General features: G+C 35.2%; 1 long non-coding RNA gene and 1 other non-coding gene across 3 annotated transcripts in view; one reads left to right on the plus strand and one right to left on the minus strand.

Moving 5' to 3' along the window:
- The window catches only part of LOC140698040 (uncharacterized), a 154,238-nt gene that overhangs the window by 33,411 nt on the left and 97,803 nt on the right, over positions 1 to 23,024 (plus strand). The window lies entirely within an intron of this gene.
- On the minus strand, positions 14,422 to 14,496 carry LOC116277701 (small nucleolar RNA SNORD36). Its single transcript, XR_004187179.1, has one exon. It is a non-coding gene; the product is annotated as a small nucleolar RNA SNORD36 (small nucleolar RNA).

Genomic DNA, 23,024 nt, shown 5'->3' on the forward strand with positions numbered 1-23,024 from the left:
TTAATTGATTTAACCAAAAGAAAGGAAACTTGAGGTGAGAGTGTGGTATGTATGAATTTTACTTTCAACAGTTATGTTTTGTATTAAGAGAAGTTCTAAGAATACGTATTATTACGTAATGCATTTCAGTTATGTCACTTTTTAAGGCTATGTGGAAACTTCTGCTCCTAGCCATGATTTGGTTTCAGACTTAGTCTCCTATTATAAGCAACTATAAAACTGGATTTTAGAGAACATTTCAGTTGTTTGTGGTATGGGCAGCAAGCTGTGTATTCTGTGATCCTTAAGAAAAAGAGAGTATGAGATTTGAGCTTTACATCTGCCCTTTCTTACTAGGGCCACTTTCATGACTGCAGTAGTTGGTAATGCCCAAGTCGGAGACAGCACTCAGTGAGCAGAGGAGGAAGACGTAAGAGTCTGGCTCTGCTAATGCAGCAGAAATGTGTGGGGTTAAGGTGCCAATGAGGTAAAGACTCCACAGGGAAGAAGCAGTGTTCTACATGAGTGTTACCCTCAGGTCTAAAGGATGGGCTCTGTATGGGCAGAAAAAGTCTTAGATGTTAGTAGAGAGAACCTGCTACTGAGATGAAATATGAAGAAAACCATGTTACATAGTGTTTATGGGCAAATAGATTTGTAATGAAAGTATTAAAATATGTTTAAGAAACATACACACTGTTTCCCTCTAATATAGAAGAGAAAAAAATAGGCTTGAGGTAAATAAAGCTTTAACTACATCCATAACATTTTTTCTTTCCTATTAAATGATCTGAGCCATAAGAGTAAAATAGTTTTTAATCTGGTTAAAGTGGGTGTATCTTCCTATAATTTTTTGTGGACTTGAAATAGTCCCTAATTTAAAAATGTAAAAATCAGTTATGGATTTCTTCTGTGGGTCATGACAAAGTGACAAATATTGGACCTAACATGCTGTAAACAATTAGGAACTGAGAAAATATATGAAGCAACTGCTTTCAAACTTCGGGCAGTAGGCAGCACAGAATGTGATGACTGAGAGAAGGAAAACAAAGTATGCCCTACAATTGCTCCAATTTTCTACCTAAAGGCAGTTTCCAAACCACAGATATGAGGGCAGGGGTGGGAGCACAAGAAAACACAGTGGCCTCACGGAACTGAGGAGATGAAAATCACTGTTCAGGAAGACTGAGATGGTTGGAAATTATAGCACAGAGTTTCACAAAGGAGAGACATATTCACAGAAACCTCCAAAAATGTGCATAGCAGCTCCCTTGAGTCTTTTTTGAGTATTAAGCTGGATGTGATTATAGTGAAACTTCACAAAGCCAGGCAAAGAACAATTGGGAATTATAAGCTAAACAATTCCTAGTGTTTATACAAGAAGAAATTGAGCTCTGACATCAAAATGGAGAGCCCTTAGAGATAAGCCAGGTGTTCAGTGAAGACCCCAGAAGTATGATACCTTGAAATTAGAGTTGAACTACCCGTGGAGACTGGATTACAACTCTAGACCTGCCCTAAAAATCTTTAAAATAGACCTAAAAATGGTCCAACTTATCAACAAGTAATTTAACTGCCTGTCAGAACAAAGTGAAACACTCTTCAAGGAAGACATTGAAATCTACGTACTTGGACACATAAAATTCGTGCAGTCCAACATCCAGAAAAAAATTAGTAGACATGCCAAGAACCAGGTTATTGTGACCCATAGCGAGGGAGAGAAATCAGAAAAAAAAAAAGTGTCAGGACTAAGAGAACTAAAAGAAGAGGTTAAGAAGAACTACTATAGGATGTTCAAGTGTTTAAAAGATAGCATGAACATAACGAGGAGAAAAATATACTTTAGAAAAAAGAACCATGGAACATCTAGAGATGAAAAATATATGAAAAAATAAAATGTTAGAAATGAAATTTTCTGGTATCTGACTGGTATCAGAAGTTTCAGCCCTAAAGAAGAAATGATCAATAAACTTAAAGTCAATAAAATATAATCTCTCCAAAATCGAAGCAAGAAAAGAAATGTGGCTGGGAAAAAAAAGAACAGAGCACCAGTTACACATGGGACAATATCAAGCAGTGTTAAACCCACACACACTGCAAACACACACACATACACAATCACACAAAGGCAAATCATAATCAAATTGCTGAAAACCTGTGAGAAGGCAGACTTGAGTAGATATTTCTTCAAGGAAAATGTATAAATGGCTAATATTATGAAGCTACGATGTTCAAGAGAATGTGGCACTGGTATAAAATTAGACATATAAATCAATGGAATAGAATAGAAAGTTCAAAATCAGATCCATGCATATTTGATCAGTTATTTTCAGCAAAGTCGCTAAAGTAATTCATGGGGAGAGTTTTTCAACAAATTCTGTTGAAACAATAGGATACCAAAATGGAAAACAATGAAGTTTAATCTTCATCTCACACTATCAGCAAAAATTAAATTGAAATATAGATATAATTGAGAAGCTAAATCTATAAAACTTCTAAAAGAAACTGGAAGAAATCTTCATGATGTTGAGAAAGACAAAGGTATTTCAGTTAGTGGCGGAGATACTCTGTCCTTACGCCTGTGTGTGTTGAATTTTAGAAACTTGACACAACTGATTTGTTTAATGAACTTTATTTCTGTCCTTACGCTAGAACGTTTATGTACTTACTAGCAGCACCGTCTTCTGTCTATGACTTAATTAGCCCAGTCTCTTTCTGCTTATGGAGCAAAGCACGATCTCACCCACACGGGCTTCATTAACTCATAGCTATTTCGGCTTGTAACCATCACTAGGAAAATTTTAAACTGTGGAAACTTCAGGAGATACAGTTTTCCTTCACTCTGTTGAATGCCTTTCTGTTATGACCATGGGATCAAAGAATCGCAGCATGTGTGGCAAAGATTCGACATTTAGCTTAATTTGAGGAAGACATCAATGACTTAAAAGAAAAATAAGTATCCTAACAACCATTTTTTTGCTTTACAGTGGTATATAAAATCACCACCTTATAATTTATGTAATCATGTCAATAGTTACTTTTCTTTTACCCAAATGAATGTCTGTGCAGCCCATATACTGTGGGATTGAAATGGCTGGACATGAGCTCCCTCAAGTATTAAATATTTATAATAGCCACTCATACAGTCCCTTCTAGCCCTTAATAGCTTCATACTAGAGTGTGTGAGTTCTTCATTTGATCTAGCCTGTATTTTTTGTGTCGCTGTTTTAAATAATTTTCTTACATTCAGGACATACTGGAGCTGGAAACAGCTGGTCAATGTCTTCTAAATAATAACATCACGTTTAAAGATTCATGGTCCGGCACTTCCTACTTGTGCTTTCTCCAAACCAAATAATACTAATTCCTTTAATCTTTAATCATGCATCCAGTTGCCTAGGCCTTTTCTTAAGCCCCAACACTAGATATGAAGTAGTTCCAACCATGTGTTTAGATCAGGGATTTCAGTTTCCATTTAACTTTGATTAGAAACAGTTTCTCTAGGGCATACAAATATACTTCTCAGGCCTAACAACATAAGATAAATGCTTCTGAAGTGTGCAGAGGGATGCTGTGTCACTCACTCAGCTGTTCCTCTTTTTATTACCTAGAGGCTAGCTGGTGGATGAATCAAACGGACACTGCCTGTTATGTGTTGTCTATAGGAACATTCTTGAGGATAGATTAACCAACTCCAATTCAAGCTTTTCCCTGGTTAGCATTCCTTGTAGTAAAATGACCAGGTGGAAGAATGATCTTTCAAATATATTAGGGAATATAATTTTACTTTAGGAATATAGTTTTCTTCCTGATGAAATTCATTCATGTCCTTAACAAAGGTGAGCATCTTTCAAAATATACAAGGACAAATCAGTCTTATTAACTCTTTACGTAAATAAGTCACTGTGCTACTAAAATGGTAGGTTAAGAACTAATTTGCAAAGATAATACATGTTGTATGTAATCTGTGTTCTTCAAGAACATTTTCCAAGTACTTTTGAATCAAACAGAGATCATACTAAGCAGAAAATCAAGAGCCTGAGAACAAGTCTGGCTCTCTCAAGCCTGGATAAACTCTACCTCAGTCTTGGATAATGGCTTCTTCAGAAATCTTCCCGTCTCCATCGAAATTCTCCTTTAAGAAACTTCGGATTTTTTAATTTTTTTTACATTCTCAGTGCTATATACATGAACATTAACTTGGATTAAAAATACATTTTGTTGCCTGCATGAAATTCACTCACTTGTAGATAACTCTGGTCTTAATAACAATAAGAGCTGGTATTTTGATAACAATTGGAACAAAAAGATTCTTAGTAAAAGAAATATGAAGTTTTGGAATGTAGTTAGAACCAGTAACCATACAAGTCAATCTAGACAGTGTGATATTGAACAAGCACAAACAAGTAGTTACTGAAACAGCTGTACACCTAGAAAACAATATTCAAAAAATTACAGCTGAAATGATTGCTTAGTATACTAATTTAGTGACTGACACAGACCAAGAATTTGTGTAGGATTTTAGACATCATTGGCATTGTGGAGGCAAATTATATAACTGAGTAAATGGAGCCTTTTTCCTGTTTTTCAGTAGAAGTCAGGGATGACAGTCTTTATAGTAAAAATTGTTGTAGATAATCACCTGCAAAAACCTTGCTTTTTTAGAGGATAATATTTTCCTCTTATTTTTATAACAGAGTAGAATTTCACCTGATTGTAACTTAGCTATGTGGAAACCTTAAGAATTTTAGTTGAAATGAGTGAAAGTGAAAAATCATGTTACTCTTACTTTCTACCCACCTTCAGAGGAGACCCCGTCAAACAAAAGCCAGTATTATTTCAATGTGAAAAGTTTAAACAATGGAGAAAAGTAAAGATATCACTAAAATATATACTTGTGAATTCTCAAGACAGATTGTCACAGTGTTCACGCTTTGTCCCTCGTACATTGTTATAAAAAAATGAAACTTGACTGCTGAGATTTAATTTCCTCTGTTCCCTTTGCCAGCCCCCTTCCATTTCTCTCTGCTCAGAAGCAACCATTGTCATTACTTTGGTGACTCTTCTCCCACTTTTATATTTTTGCTACTTTTCATTCATAGGAATATTTTTAAAATTTTATTATAAATTCATTAATTGTTGGAATAGTGTTGAAACTATTATAATTTATATATTTATCGGGATAAAATGACATCTTTATTATATTGAACTTTCCAATTCGTAAGTAGTATTTTCTCCTCTATTTATTCAGGTTTCCTTTTATGTTCTTTAATAAATAATTTCCTCCATGTTTTGTAGTCTTTCATTTGATTTATTCATAGTAGCAATAGATTTTATTGCTATTAAATATAGAGTTATTGCTACATTTTCTAGATATTTTAAGACTGATATATATGACCAATAGTGTTTTTTACATGTTGATCTTGTTTCAGAAGTCCTGCAGAAGTCTTTTCCAAATTTTTTGATTCTCTGAAATTATCTGAAAATAATGACAATTTTGCTTTATTCTTTGCAGTTCTTAAAACTCTTACTTTCTTTTTTTTTTTGTCTTGTTTATTAGCTGTGATATCAATACTGTGTTGAATAGTAATGAGTTTAGTAGAGTTTTTGGCTGATTTGAAAGTATTAACTGATAAAGATTATTATTAACTGTGATGTTTGATATAGGTTTTTGGTAGATATACTTTACAAATTTAAGGAAGTTCCCTTTAGTTCCTAGTTTGCTAAGATATTTTTTAAAGTATGAATTATTAAATTTTCCTAATTTTACTGCATTTGTTGAAAAGATCATATGACTTTTCTTCAATCTGTTATATAATGAATCATATAGATAATTTTGATGTTCTGTTTCTGAATTCCTGGCATAAGCACAGATTAGTCAAGATGTATGGTGTTTAACCATAAAATGTTTTTTTTTTAACGTGGAATCATCTTTGACATCAGCTGTTCTTTAATGTTTTCCTAATTTATCATTTTAAATTCCCTACTATTTTATTTGATAATTTTTCTTCCAATTAATGATACATAACCAACAAACAGTATTGTATAAGTTAAAGGTATACAGCATAATGATTTGACTTACATAAATTATGAAGTGATTATCACAGTAAATTTAGTGAACATCCATCATCTCATACAGATACCAAATTAAAGACATTTTTTTAATTGTGTATGCATGATGAGAACTCTTAGCGTGTACTCTCTTAAGAACTTTTGTATATAATATACAGCAGTGTTAATTATGTTTATCATGTTGTATGTTACATCACTAGTACTTATTTATTTTATAACTAGAAGTTTATCATACATTTTGACTGACTTCATCCAATTCCCTCTGTCCCCAGTCCCCACCTCTGGTAACCACAAATCTCATTACTTATCTAAAAGTTTGTTTGAATGTTTTTGTTTTTGAAGTTTAATTGACCTACAACTCTGTGTTAGTTCATGTTACACAAAAGAGTGGTTTTTTTCTTACATTTCAAAATGATCATCACAATGTGTCTAGTTATGATATATCACGATACAAAGATATTACTTATTATTGACTATATTCCCCACATTGTGTGTTTTATACCCATGACTCATTTATTCTGATCTTTGGATTGAATGTTCTATGAAATCTACTATGATCATCTGATCTAATGTGTCATTTAAGGCCAGTGTTTCCCTATGGATTTTCTGTCTAGATAATCTGTCCATTGATATAAATGGGATATTAAAGTCCCCTACTATTATTATGTTTAACTGTCAGTTTCTCCCTTTATGTTTGTTAATATTTGCTTTATGAATTTAGGTGCTTGTGTGTTGGATGCATATATATTTATAATTATTATATCTTTTCCTTGACCTGATTACATAATTTGTCATTATGTAATATCCTTCTTTGCCTCTTGTTGCAGTCTTTGTTTTAAAGTCTATTTTGTCAGTATAAATATTGCTATGCTGGCTTTCTTTTCTTTCCATTTATATGGAATATAACTATTGTGTGTCATTAGATCTGAAGTCTTTTGTAGGCAGTGTATGTATTGGTCTTGTGTTTGTATCCATTCAGTCACTCTGTCTTTTGATTGAAGCATTTAGTCCATTTACATCTAAAGTAATTATTGATAGGTGTGTATTTATTTCCATTTTGTTAATTGTTTAGAGGTTGTCTTTGTAGTTCTTTTTTGTTTCTTTCTTTTTTTTCTCTTCTCTTAATATTTTATGACTATGTTTAGTGTTATGTTTGGATTCCTTTGTCTTTTTTTTTCTTTTCCTCTCTCTCTCTTTTTTTTTTTTTTTTTACTTTTTGGAGCTTTTTTTCAGGGAGAGGAGATAATTGGTTTTATTTATTTATTTATTTATTTTTTTTTTTTTTAATGGAGGTACTGGGGATTGAACCCAGGACCTCCTGCATTTGTTAAGCATACACTCTACCACTGAGTGATACCCTCCCCTCTCCGTTGTCAATTGTGTAGGTGTACCTATTACAGATTTTTGGTTTGTCATTACCAATCTATATGTCTATACCTATTTCTATATATCTAGATATACAGATAGAGATATATATGATTATTTTAAGTTGCTGATCTCTCAAGTTCAAATATTTTTAACATGAATTTTTACTCACCCAACCACATTTACTGTTTGACATTATATTTTACATCATTTTGTTTTGTGTATTCCTTAATAATTTATTACAGATATAGATGATTTTAGTACTTCTGTCTTTTAACCTTTCTACTAGTTTTATGCATAACTGATTTGCTACCTTTACTGTATATTTGCCTTTACTAGTGACCTTTTTCCTATTGTAATTTTCATGTTTCTAGTTATGGCCTTTTATGTTTTACTTAGAGAAGTCCTTTTAACATTTACCATTAAGCTGGTTTGGTGGTCCTGAACTCTTTTGGCTTTTGCTTGTCTGTAAAACTTTTGATCTCTCCAGCAAATATGAATGAAAGCCTTGCTGGGTAGAGTATTCTTGGTTGTAGATTTTCCCTTGCATACTTTAAATATATCATACCACCCACTTTTGGCCTGCAGAGATTCTGCCGAAAAGTCAGCTGATAACCTTATGGGAGGCCCTTTGTATGTAACTTGTTGCTTTTCCCTTGCTGCCTTTAATATTCTCTCTTTGTCTTTAATTTTTACCATTTTAATTATAATGTGTCTTGTTGTGGTCCACTTTGCATTAATCTTACTTGGAACTATCTGTGCTTCCTGGACTTGGATGTCTATTTCCTTTTCCAGGTTAGGGGCATTTTTAACTATTATGTCTTCAAATGTGTGCTCTATCCCTTTCTCTCTTTTCCTTCTAGGACTCCAATATTGCAAGTGTTAGTAGTATGCTTGACATTGCCACACAGGTCTCTTAAACTGTCCTCATTTCTTTTTATTCTTTTTTCTGTTCAGCTTCAGTGACTTCCACTACTCTGTCTTTCAGTGCATTGATCATTCCTCTTTATCATTTAATCTACTCTATATTCCTTCTAGTGTATTTTTCATTTCAGTTATTGTATTCTTTATCTCTGTTTGGCTATTCTTTATATTTTTTAACTCTTTATTACATTTCTCACTCTGTTTATGCCTTCTTCTCCTGAGTTCTTTGAGTATCTTTACAGTCATTACCTTGAAGTCTTTATTAGGTAGGTTGCCTGTCTCTACTTCACTGATTTCTTCATTTGGGATATATGCCTCTGTCACCTCATTTTGCCTAATTTTCTGTTTTTATTTCTATGTATTTTGTAGATTGATTATGTTCCCCAACCTTGGAGAAATAGCCTTTCATAGGAGATGTCCTATGTGCCCTGGAAGCTCATTCCCTTCTGATAACAGAACTATATGCTCTAGGGGTGTCTCCTGTTTGAGCTGTTTGGGTCCTTCTGTTGTGGCAGGCTGTCTACTGTGGCAGTCTAGAAGGTGTAGCTGGCCCCTAGTTGGTTGGTTGCTGGGATATTTCTTGCATGGAGGCTTCCCACCAGTGGTTGGTAGGGTTTGATCGTGAGGCTGCTGCTGATGGGATCCTGGGAAGTCCAAAGGCAAATGCTGGTCCTCTGGTGGGTGAAGCCAGGTTCTAGAAATGATTGTCCAAGATCTAGTGTTGGAGGGCAGGGCTAATTCCCGTCACAGCTGGCTGTGGGGTCCAGTATGTCCCAAAGCTGGTATTGGCCCACTAGTGAGTGGGGCTAGATCCTGGGTTGGCAGATTGAGAGGTCCAAGGTAACTCAAAGGTGTCTACCTGCTGGTGGGTGGGGCCAGGGCCCAGAGTATCCCAAGGCTAGTGCCAGCTCACTGGAGGTTGGAGCCACATTCATGGGTCTCTGGCTATGTCCAAAAGAGGGCCCTGGAACAGACACTTGACACACCAGTGTGCTGGCACTAGCCCTGGGACCTACAGGGCTCTGTAGCTAGAGACCTTGGGACCTAGCCCTGCCCATCAGTGGGCAAGCACCAGCCCCAGGACAAGCCTCATCCACCAGTGGGTATGCACCAGCTCCAGGACACCTCTTGGCCCCATCAGCAGGAAGAAACACCAGAGACTCCAGGACCTAGCTCTGCCCACCAGTGGGTAAGCACTAATCCCAGGACTCAGAATCACCCATCAGTGGGTGGATAGTAGCTCCAGGACCACTACAGCCCCCCAGCGAGGTAGCCCAGGATCCAGCCTCACACACCAGCAGGCAGACACTAGTTCTGGGACCCACAGTGCCCGGTAGCCAGATCCTGGGGCAGTTATAAGTTCAGCGGGTCTTAGGACAGCAGAGCAGCTGATAGATGGGATGGAGCTGTGACCCTGCCCAGCTAGTTGCTTGGCCTGAGGTGTCCCAGGACTGGTGCTGATACGCTGCTGGGCCGGGCCAGGTCCCAGCACTAATAAGATAGAGGAGGCTTCCAAAATGGCATTTGCCAGCACCAGTGTCCGCATGGTAGAATTAGCTCCTCAGAATGGCTCCTGCCAGTGTCTGTGTCCCCAGGCTGAGCCCTAGCTGCCTTCTGTGTCTGTGGGAGACTCTCCAAAATCAGGAGGTCAATCTGACCCAGGCTCTTATCAAATTACTGCTTCGGCCCTGGGTCCTGCGGTGTGTTAGATTTTATGTGTGCCCTTCAGGAGTTGAGTCTCTATTTCCTACAGCCCTCTGGCTCTCCTAAAAGCAAGCACCCGCTGTCCTTCAAAGCCAAATGTTCTGGGGGCCTTCTCAGTATAGCACCCCCACACTGGGGAGAGTGATGTGGGACTTGGAGCCTTTGGGAGAACCTCTGCAACTGTAATTATCTTTCTGTTTGTGGGTCACCCAGCTGGGTGTATGGGTTTTACTCTACTGCATTATTTCTCTCTCATACTAGATTGTAAGCTCATAATAAGATCTTAAGTGAAGACCTGAATTTCATTAAATCTTTGTTTCCATCAAATATCCTAACAACGCTGCTTGTTTTTGTAAGTGCTTAATTGTATTATGTTATCAAACAAAAATGCCAAAATATATTCAGGATAGAATATGTAAAAAGAAGGAAATGATACATTTTTAAAGTGTTTCATCCAGATGGTAATTAATAAAGTTAAGCTTCTTGAAGGAGGAAACTCAGCTAAGTGAAAAATCTGGCTATTTAGAATCTCTTGAATTCAATATAACTAAGGTTTTATCCTTGTTTCTAGTAAGGTTATGCCCTTAGATGAAGAATCTCTGGCTCACTGGCAAAGCTATCATTAATATTATAATACCAAAAAATAGAAAATGGGGGAAAAAAAGGAAAGTTATACCTTTTAAAGCCCAATCTTTGCCTCATACCTGGAATTTTCAAAGAAATACAGATCAAGAGACATAAAATGCTATGAAAACTAAACTCAGATCTTAACATGTTTCATAGCAGTTAGAGGGCTTATTGAAGTAAAACTGACTCATTAAAGACCGCTGAACAGCTTTATAGATGATCCAGAAGATGATTAAAGGACTGGAAACAAAGACTGACACTGAGAGGTTAATAAAGCTGAAACTATATAACTTGATAAAGAAAAGACCCAACAGTCATTTAATGCCAGTCTTTTTTAATTTTAATTTTTTATTGAAGTATAGTTGATGTACAATATTATATTAGTTTCAGGTGTACAGCATCATGATTCAATGTTTTTATAGATTATACTCAATTTAAAATTATTACAAAATAATGGCTGTATTTCCCTGTGCAGTACAATATATCCTTGATGCTTATTTGTTTGATACATAGTCATTTATATCTCTTAATCCCCTATCCCCATCTTGCTGCTCTTCCCTTTCCCTCTCCCCAGTGATATCCACTAGTTTGTTCTCTGTACCTGTGAGTTTGTTTCTGTTTTGTTATATTCATTCATTTGTTTCATTTTTTGGACTCTATATATAAGTGATAATACAGCGTACTTATCCTTCTCTGTCTAACGTATGTCCCTAAGCATAATACCCTCTATGTCCATTCACATTGTTGCAAATGGAAGAATTTCATTCCTTTTATAGATTAGTAGTATTCCATGGTATATATGCCACATCTTCTTTACTCATTTATCTGTTGATAGGCACTTAGGTTGCTCTCATAGCTTGGCTACTGTAAATAATGCTGCTGTGAATATTGGAGTGCATGTATCTTTTCAAATTAGTATTTTTGTTTTCTTCAGATACATACCCAGGAGAGGAATTGCTGGATAATGTGGTGGTTCTATTCTTAGTGTTTTGAGGAAAGTCCATACTGTTTTCGATAGTGGCTACACCAGTTTACATTCCCACCAACAATGTACTAGGATTGCCTTTTCTCTACATCCTCATCAATATTTGTTATTGTGGTCTCTGATAATAGCCATTCTGACAGGTATGAGGTGATATCTCATTGTGGTATTGATTTGCATTTCTCTAATAACTAGTGAGCATCTTTTGATGTGCCTCTTGGCCATCTGGATATCTTCTTTGGAAAAAAAATCTATTCAGGTCTTCTTTCCATTTTTTAATTGGGTTGTTTGCTTTTTTGATATTGAGTTGTATAAGCTATTTATATATTTTGAATGTTAACCTCTTATCAGTGATATCGTTTGCAAATAATTCTCACATTCAGTAGCTTGTCTTTCCATTTTGTCAGTGATTTCCTTTGCTGTGCCAAAGTTTTAAGTTTAATTAGGTCCCATGTGTTTGTTTTTGTTTTGGGTTTTTTTTGCTTTAGGAATTAGATCCAAAAAATACTGCTATGATTTACGTCAAAGAGTTTTCTGCCTGTGTTCTTGTCTAGGAGTTTTATGGTTTCTGATCTTATATTTAGGTCTTTAATCCATTTTAAGCTTATTTTTGTATATGGTGTGAGAAAATTTTCTAATTATTTTTACATGTAGCTGTCCATGTGCCAGTCTTTAAACATACAAAGGGATTTTATTCAGTGAGTGGTGGCCAGCTCTTTTCAAACTTGAATGTGCATAGTACATTATAAAATGGGTTTAAACTAAATTAAGAGGGACATAATTTTGTTTGGAATAATTTCCTATAAGCAATGAAGTTAAGTTATTGAATAAATCTTCTTCTCTGAAAGAGATGAGAGTTTCCCTCCATATTTTGGGGGCTCTATATGCTGCTGTTGGAAATGCACTGATTGTGTATCTTGAGCATTCTTCTCACAATTTTATATTGTCATAACTTCAGTAGATGGAACTATCCCAAAGCAAACTCTTCCTCCATTGGTTACTTCTCATTTACCCCACCTAACAAAGCCATATGTAAGTTTTACATCTTTGAGAAATTTTTAATAAAGCAATGAAACCTTCTGTGAACTAGTTTTGTCATTGAGATAGATGAGATTCTAGTTTCTGAACAGCTGAAGGGAAATGATTAGCTGCATGTAAAGAAATAGGTATAAACTATCATTGCCGATATTTTTACTATAGAATTTTTCCATAAAATAATTTATCTTCAATTACTTTTTTCCTAAGAGTTACATTTTAGACTTTGGCATTTGGTCCAATTCTGTATAATTTTGAATTACAGAAAAAAATAGATATATTAAGTGACTGGTATGTTATGAACATCTTTTTCTAAGATTCAAGGAACAGATTGTTTGAATAGCTTTTTTTTAAATTGAAGTATAGTCAGTTGCAATGTGTCATTTTCTGGTATACAGCATAATGTCCCAGTCATGTATATACACACATATATTTGTTTTCATATTCTTTTCCATTAAAGGTTATTATAAGATATTGAGTATAGTTCCTGTGCTATACAGAAGAGATTTGGGGTTTTTATTTGTTTTTATATATAGTGGTTAACCTTTGCAAATATGAAACTCCCAAATTTATCCCTTCCCACCCCCTTTTCCCTGATAACCATAAAATTACTTACTATGTCCACAAGTCTGTTTCTCTTTTGTAGTGAGTTCATTAGTGTTCTCTTTTTTCTTTTTTTGATTCCACATATGAGTGATATCATGTGGTATTTTTCTTTCTCTTTCTGGCTTACTTCAATTAGAATGACATTCTCCAGAGACATCCATGTTGCTGTAAATGACATTATTTTATTCTTTTTATGGCTAAATAGTACTCCATTGTATAAATATACCACAACTCCTTTATGCAGTCATCTGTTGATGGACATTTAGGTTGCTTCCATGTCTTGGCTATTGCATATAGGGCTGCTATGAATAGCTTTTTAAGTGAGGTATAAAATCCTTAAATCCCTATTCTGTCACAGCTTTCCTCACAAAAATGACAATAATCTGACTGAATTTCTTAACTAAGTTATGCAGAATCATCCACGTCAAACATTTACTTCATTCGTGATTTGGAGAAGCACAGTCTGGCAGTGTTAGGCTCACAGTATAAACAAAGACATCTAGGTAAATTCCTTTGCCTAATGTTACTCACTGGGTCTGTGTGGCAGAGCACTGATTAGAACCCAGATTGTGGATTTCCAGGTTAATACAATTTCTAGCAAATCAAGGTACTTTTTTTTTTTTTGGCTGAAGAATTTTTATTACCTTTATGTACAGAAAATTTGGTAGGGTACACCTAGCCCAATTGGTGGCCAGTTCTTTGGCCTTTGCCTTTTCCAGCTTGACAATGCGAACCACTGATTTTGGAACCAGGATACTGCCTCCCCAGTGACAGTGGATCTCGTCTTTGTAATTGGTCCTGATGGCTTCCACCAGCTTGGCCAGGGCTCCTTTGTCTTCCAAGTTCACCTGCGTGAAGGCAACGGTGGTGCAGGTCTTTCTGTGGACCAGGCGCCCCAGCCTGGCCTTCCCCTTGGTGATGCAGTAGGGAACCCCCATCTTCTGACACAGGGCAGGCAGGAAGACAACCAGCTCAGTGGGGTCCACATCATGTGCAGTCACCACCAGCTGAGCCTTCTTGTTCTCCACCAAGGTGGTGACAGTATTAATCCCTAGAACACACAACCCATTTGCACCAGAGGGGTGGGAGCTGCTGTCCACAAGAGCAGTTCTACTGTGGGCCCAGCTATGGACTCAGGGTTAAAAAGCTCAATTTCACGCTTCACAGCGATTCCAGGTGAAGAAATTCATGCATCACTGCCAAATCAAGCTACTTTTAACCTGTGGAGTTATATGTCTCCTACAACTAACTCATTAACATTGGGTGAAGTCACTTAAATGATTATGTAACCAAAATACTCTGAAGGAAACTTCCCTAGAAAGGTTTCAGTAGTTGCCTTTTAATATTCATCATTCATTCTGAATCCAAATGGCTTGCTCTGAAAGTATTCTTCTCATGATCATGTCTTCAAAGCATGCTTATTTTGAAATCAACACTTGTTTAGTAGCATGAAAAAAAGTTCGTAATAGTTTTGTGAGAAAAAACATTACACAACAAAATGTAAACACACACACATCACTTCTCTGAAAAGAGGAAGCAAACAGAGATACTAACCATGCTTACCTTTGAGTGATCACATTTTGAGTTTTTTTTCCCATTTCCTTGCTTAGCTATAACTTTTAAAATCCAACGATAAACATGTACTGCTGTTCAAGTCCAAAAGAAAATCAAAAGGCTCTCATGTCAATTTTCTTCTGATTTTGATTGGGGACATAATTTAAAGTGAGAGTACTTGAGAAACTACTTTGCATTTTGTAGGTCACATCTACAGCAGCAATGCATAACTAGCATTTGAGGCTATCAGAGAGCCTGCCTAATTGTGATCATTGTCCTAAATAGATATTTACAATGAAATGATTTGGACTTTAATACTGCTCAAAAATGCCCTCAGATATTAACATCTTAGTGGCTAAAAAGCTACCAAATTTGACATTCAGTATATTAGGTAATCTGAATTAAAAGCACTACAGTCTGAAAGAAGGTTTAATTTTTATTAGGGCAAAAGCAGTCTACTAAAAATTATGCATTTTTAGTTTTCAGTGCATAACTCCTATTGTATAAATGTTATTGATTTGCCTATAAGGTTGTAATTACTCACTATTTCATGATCTATTCAAATGGTTCAATCAACACTCTTTCACTAAGAAGTTAAAATCATGGAAATAAATCAAAAGTATTTAAGGAACATAAAACATTATTTTTACATTATGGTGCTGGTTGAACATATTTTAGGAATATGTGTCCTTTTAAACTCTCTTGGTCTCTCAGTGTATAATCGATCTCCCTTAAGATCTAGGATATCTTAACTTAGAATCACTAGCTTAACTTTTAATCACTGAAATAAGTCCACTTACTGGCATCTGGTTTTCAGTATAAGACAGTGCACCAAAATCTTGTTTAAAGTAGATTTTTATATTCTTGAAGCAGAGCTTAGGTATAGCTCTATTTGAATGACCCTTGCTTTGCCTAAAATCATTGAGGCTGGAAAAATTCTTTGTAACAATTTATTTAGGAACTCCAAATCAAACTCTGCCAATTATTAATAATCAATTAGCAAGTCAGCCCTGGGATTTAGTTTTTCTGGAACCAAAAAACTTTAACTCCATAACCCTTTTTATCTGATTTAATCTTCATCCCGTTAATCATTCTTACTGTTATTTCTTGGATTATTCTCTGTATCTTTTCCAATTAAGTTCTTCTGAAGTTATTTGTCTGTTATTACCACCATAGTTCAGCTGTGGAGAGGGCTTCATATGACTGGAATTCTTGTACCTTTTGAGTCTTGCTAAGGAAGGCCTAAAATCCCACTGCTCCAAATACGTTTTCATTCTGTTTGTTTTTAAACTGTTCACTTTGTAATCTGTAGCATTTGAGGTAGGAGAGAAGGGAGATGGACATTCTCCCAACAGAGTAAAAATAGTTAAGGGCTGACTTTGAGACATTCAGTCTCCCAGAATAATGATTTGGGCTCTGGTGTCAAAATTGTATCTGGGAATATGAACATCTGGGCCTAATGAGATATCAGCATGCATTTAAATCATGAGTAGACAGTGTTTCTCCAACCTGGTCGCTGCTGGCTACATCAATAGAAGAATTGTCAATGATTAGAAAAGTCATTCTCTGACATCTGTTGGCCAGCTATCTTCCCCAGATAGGGCAGATTTAATCACTTTGGAAAGCAATTCCATTCATGGTTATAATAAAAATGAGATAGAAGGCAAACTTCCAGCTGTTTTTCCTCCAAGACAGACAGACAGACAGACACACACACACACACACACCCTCTTGTGTAGAGAGCTAGCCTGCTTCTTGGCCTACCTGTGAGACTCACCAGAGGTGTCCTGAGAAAGGATTTCACAGACAGCTGACTGGACTTGTTAATGTTAGTAACTGCTATTCAGACAGCTTTTAAAATGCAAATATTATTCAAGGTGAGAAATACATTCCTAACAGACCTTTTCTTCATTAACTCTTGTTATTTTTGGCAGAGCCCAGAGGACACACACATTTTAAAGACAAGAAGAGGGAAGGAGAGGTCAGACTTAACAGGTGTTTGCTGCCCCAGAGCATAGATGAGAGGCAGCCCTGGAGCTGAGGGAGAGGGGCAGGAGGGAGAGGGCAATGCTGGTGGGACTCCACTACCTTAGGTTTCTGCCCAGCCCACGCCCCGTCTGATATAAACATGTCTATTAGCACACTCAGATGCCTTCTGTGCTATCAATAACTTCATGTTCATGGAGTAGGAGAGTGAATCCTTCTCTTCTTCCCTCTGCATTTAGTCGTCGACTCAAGAGAAAAATAAACCTAGTCCTTTTTTCAAATGTTCTTTCAGGAATATCAGGAAATTCATTTGAACAAAGTATGATAAAATATTATCCATATTTAAATGAAACAAGTATGGAAGTCAGACGGGATAAGGACAAGTTGTAAAGGATTAAAAGCATTAAAAATTATTCTGAATCAGGTAAAGTCTGGTCCTGAGCTGCTGCAAAGTCCCGTCCAACTCTAAGATTACAAAGTTTTATCACCTGTATTTGTATGACATATCAAATTTATAAAATACCTTCACATATATTATCTAATTTGATTTTTACAGCAGCTTTAAGTCAAAACACATGAGCCCACAGATAAACTGAGGCTGAGAGATTTTGGATGATTTTTCCAAAGTCATCAACTCCTTGTCATGGTTGAATTCTGATTACGACTCCCAGTCCAATGTTTTACAGCCTTTAATTCACATGATACGCATGCAAAGATGTGAGATAAGTTATATCAACATATTGGTAAGCCTCTTGGCTAAGATAGGGTTCTAAATGAGCAAATTCATGCAGATAAACTCACTAAAGCTGTTTTTATTCTGCTGCCTTATTAGCATGCCCAAATGTGGTAGACATATGGTCCCTGCCTTCAAGAATATTAGCTGTTAAAGATAGCAGAATTGTAAATTAGTTCCCTTTCCACTGTGTTAGGCTCTTTCAACATGCAAGAAGCACATATACTCAGGTTCCAGGTAGAGTTTATAGTTGGGATACAAGAAGAGGGAAGGACAGAACCTGGTCACCTAAGGCCTTAAGGAAAACTAGGACATCATTCCAATGATTACAACTGCATCTTTACAGTTCGAGATCCACAAAAGCTGGAGAAGTCAGAGGGCATCTCTGGAAAGCCAGTGAGAATATACACCTCCTGTGCCTAGGATTCTACCATCACCACCCTCCTTATTTCTCTGGTTGTTTGTTTTTATTCCATGTAAATTAACCTGCCTCTACACCTCTTTTTCTCTGTCTCACATCTTTTATTAACTAGAGCTGATTATCATTACCTTCTTGGGTTATATTACCTTTTATTTTTCTGAGCTATTCTCCTTTGGTCTTATTCTTTTCTTGGAGGATCGGTTTGAGTGTGCCAGACACCAGGACAGATTTGCTGGGGCTCTAATCACCTTTATAGGTCTATTGCCTATGTCTCTGAGTCATGTTCCCCACCCTCAGCCCCTATCCAGTCAGCTTTCCCAAGGGTTGTGTAGTCATGTTGCACAAACCATAGTGACCATAGGCAAGGATTCTATCCCAAGGTTGGGGGCATGCTAGTAGTCAGAGACCTCTCATGGCAACCTGAATGCACTACACTAACTGACATTCCTTGGTTTTTTTATCTTAATTTGCTAAATGTTTTTAAATATTTTATTTTATTTTAAGAAGTCTGATTTATTGATTCCTGTCTATTCACTTGGACCAACTTGGGCCAGTTTTCAACTCAACATAAATACATAAAAATAAATGAATATAAACATTTCAGTAGCACTTGAGACAGTGAGAAATTTGGATAGCAATAATAACAAAATCAAGAAGTAGAAATCCTCTTATCCTATGCAATCAGGACCAGTAATTAGTCAAAAATTTAATGTGAGGAATTTTTTAAAATGATATATTGTTTGAAGATAATATTTTAGCTTATTATGTGTAAATATTTTTTATTGGAGTGTTCCATGGTAGTCCATGTTGCATGAAGACCATCATCCCTAATATGACAATCTGTAATTTCCAATTTTGGCTTCTTTAGAGTAAAGTAAAAATGTAAACACATTTGCAAATTAATATTGGTGCATAAGTGTTAAGATTTTGAGAATATTTTCCCAATCATTTATAAATTTCTTATCTACACCTAATTTAAAAAGAAAATTTTATTTAGAAACACAAGATTATCATGCCTAAATTAGAGAAATGAACTTAGTTTTGATAGAAATAACTATTTTCCACTCATATTTCTTTCAGTTAAATATCTGAATGAATTTTTAAATTTTAAATAAAATAATTTAAAATGACATTAAAATATTAAGTAACATAAGGCAACAACAAAACTGACTTTTGCTAAGTCTATAACACAACTGATGGGAACAGAAGTACCAATATGGCTTGGAGAATAAAATAGTCTTTGGTTATGAGTGTTTGCTGTGCCATGAGCATCAGTCATTGTGATTTACAGAGGGAAAACAGACACTCCAAGTGAGCTAAGGGATTTTTCTATACATATACTCCACCTGGCTCATAATTTCTCTTTGGTTATAATAACATGTAAGCTTTAGAAAGATGTAAAGTAGAGATAAAATTCCACTGGTGAATTTTAAATAAAGATAATTTTACAATAAACAGACAGAAGATCTAGACATTTCTCCAAAGAAGGCATACAGATGACTAACAGGCACATGAAAAGATGCTCAACATTGCTAATTATCAGGGAAATGCAAATCAAAACTACAATGAGGTATCACTTCACACTGATCAGAATGGCCATCATTCAAAAGTCTACAAACAATAAATTTTGGAGAGGGTGTGGAGAAAAGGGAACCCTCCTACACTGTTAGTGGGAATGTAATTTGGTGCAGCCACTATGGAAAACAGTATGGAGGTTCCTTAAAAAACTGAAAATAGAGCTACCATATGATCCAGCAATCCTACTCCTGGACATATATCCAGAAAAGATGAAACCATTAATTTGAAAAGATACATGCACCCCAATGTTCACAGCAGCACTGTTTACAGTATCTAAGACATAGAAGCAAGCTGTGTTCATCAACAGATGAATGGAATATTACTCAGCTATAAAAAAGGATGAAATATTGCTATTTGCAGCAACATGGATGGACCTAGAGAATATCACACTAAGTGAAGTAAGTCAGAAAGAGGAAGACAACTATTATATGATATCATCTATATGTGGAATCTAAAAAATAATACAAATGAATTTATTTACAGATAGAAACAGACTAATAAACAGAAAACAAACTTAGTTACCAAAGGGAAAAGTAGGGGAGGGATAAATTAGGAGTATGGGATTAACAGATACACATTAATCTATATAAAATAGATAAACAACAAGGATTTACTGTATAGTACAGGGAGCTATGTTCAATATCTTATAATAATCTATAATAGAAAAGAATCTGAAAAAATATGTAACTGAATCACTTTGCTATACACTTGAAACTAACACAATATTGTAAATCAACTATACTTTAATTTTTAAAAAGTTGATGAAGGCTAACTTTTTTTTTATGAGTGCTACTTCACAGGTATGATCAGTTTGTGAAAGTTCATAAGCTGTACCCTGGTGATGTGTACACTTTTATGTGTCTATGTTTGACTTCAATAAAGGTTTTTTTTTTTTAAATAAGTTATAGAAAAAATAAAAAATAAAGATGATATCAGATAGAAAACTACAAAAGAACATGAGACTGATCAGTATAGGTAAACAAATGAGAAACAGAAATAGGCACCTCCTCAGAATATACAGAGAAATAAAATTGAAATGAATAAAATAGATGTAGATTTCTGTTTGCCAAAAATACAAGAAGTAGAGAACATGAAAGAAAATAACAGACGTTCTTTAAATGCATTGAGAAACCAGAAGTGACAGGGAGCAAAAAAAGAAATAAGTAGCAAGTCTGTGAGCTGAGGCATATCTGCTCTTAGGGGTGTGCTAACCTTGGGTTTTAGCACAGATTGAAACAGTAGCAGAGACACTGGGACTCAGAAAAGCAAGGAATTGGAACTGAGACTCCCAACATAAAGTTGGAACCTGAAGGGCCTGTACTCAATTAAAAGGTTAAAAAGAAAAGTCTACTGACACAGGGAGACTATAAGAAAGTTTTCTTTAGTCTGGGTTTTAAGTGGCTAAAAAAAAATTGCTCTGTATTAGGCCTGTATCAAACATTGTCTGGTTTGGAAAATAAATTACCATAAAAATTGCTCTTATAACAGCAATACTTCTAAGAGTCATGGAATTAAAAGAAACACAAGAATTCTCTGATAAGACATGCTTTCAACCTGTGCTGCACAGGATTCCCAAGAGAAGGAAAATGAATTTACAGTGCAGTTATAAGAGGAAACAATCTACCATGAATGAGACAGCACATACAACAGGAGATGTTGAATCCCATTAATGGCAGAAAATAGAACAATCTGACAGAGTTTCTGAAATAAATGATTAAGATGATTAAATAAAGAGAGAAAAAGTAAGACTCAAAGATGTAGGGGAAAAGGACATAAAAGCATAAAAATAAGGTGTGGTGATAAATGGATAGAGAGATGGCTAGGTAGACAAATGTGTGTACATCAAGTATAGTAAAATGTTATAGTAGAATATAGGTGATGGGTATACAGGTGTTCAGTGTAAAATGATTTCAATTCTTACATGTTTGAAATTTTTATAGTAAAGTATTGGGAGAAATATACAATGAACAAAGAGTAGTGAGAGACAAAAAGAATCAACAAAACAACTATAAAAGGTGGGCAAATATTTATAAAACTGTTGCAGTCATTAGTCATCAACAAAGGACCACAATAACAAGGGACCACAGGGAAATGCAGGGGACCATAATAAAACTGAAATAGGCATATTTGGGAACACATAAAAAACCATTTCACTGTAAGTATACAACTTGTACATATATAAGGTTTTATATATCCTTATATACAATGATAGGGACCAATGTTTAACATGGAGGAGTGGCAGTGATACTCAGTGTGGCCCCCTGATAAACAGCGTCAGTGTCATCTATAAACTTGTTATAAAAGCAAGTCTTCAGGCTCCTCCACAGACCTAAATCAGAAACTCCAGGGTTAGGGCCCAGCTCTCTGGTTTAATAAGGTCTCCAGGTGATTCTTATTCCCTCTTAGTTAGCAGAGCGTCGCTGGCTATAGGGAAAAAGAATTTCTGATAGAAGGTAACTAATAAAAAATTAACTAGTGGTAAAAACTAATGATAATACCTAATCTTAAGAAACTTTCCTTTGGAGTCCAAAATGAATAGTTTAATTATTCTTTCAATGGAGTACTTGCAAACTGTTCTACTTTCTACATTAAAAATGTTGGTGAATTTTACCATCAGACTTTTAAAACTGATAAGAAAGTTAGCAAAGTCATGCCAAATATAGGATTAATATACAAAATTCTGTAAAATTTAAATATGTTTCTATAAGGCAGAACCATTTAGAAAATGTGATTTTAAAAGATATAGTTACAATAAACATAAGGCACCTGTAAATAAAGATAATACAATGTGTGCAAAAAATTTATGAAGAAATTATATAAAATCTTACTGTGAATCACGGAGATATCTATAAGATAGCTTACTGAATGAGAAGAGTCAATGTCATGAGAATGAAGTGCTCCTAGCATGTGTATGTGTACATATGTGTACATACATGTTTTATTTATATATATATACAGACATATATATTACATATATACATATGAATATGTCTTTAAAATTTCAAATAATTCCATTCTAATTCTCAAATAGAGTTTTAATGTGAGAAGCTGATCACAAACTATATATGAAACAAGAATCAAGAACAACAAAGAAAATCTTAAAACATAAGAGCTGATTTACCATCAAGACTTGCCATAATTAAAACAATGTGGTATTGATGTAAGAAGTGACCGAAAGAACAGTGAGGATAATATAGCATAGAATCTTACTTTTGTATACACAGGCTGGGAAAATATTAGGGGTATTATTAGTTGTTGTGGGAAAAATGGGGTGTCCAATAAAAGGTGTGAGATGATTGCATGCCCATATGGTAAAAAAATAATATTACACACATATGGTAAAAAGATAAGATTCACCTCACATAATACCATCTATAAAAAATAGATGATAGATTATTTAAAGGGTAAATGTGAAAAGCCAAATTTTAAATTTTTGAAGAGATATCAAAGGATATCTT

Source organism: Vicugna pacos, chromosome 1 (genome assembly GCF_048564905.1).
Source record: "Vicugna pacos chromosome 1, VicPac4, whole genome shotgun sequence".
In the NCBI taxonomy this organism is placed as follows: domain Eukaryota; kingdom Metazoa; phylum Chordata; class Mammalia; order Artiodactyla; family Camelidae; genus Vicugna; species Vicugna pacos.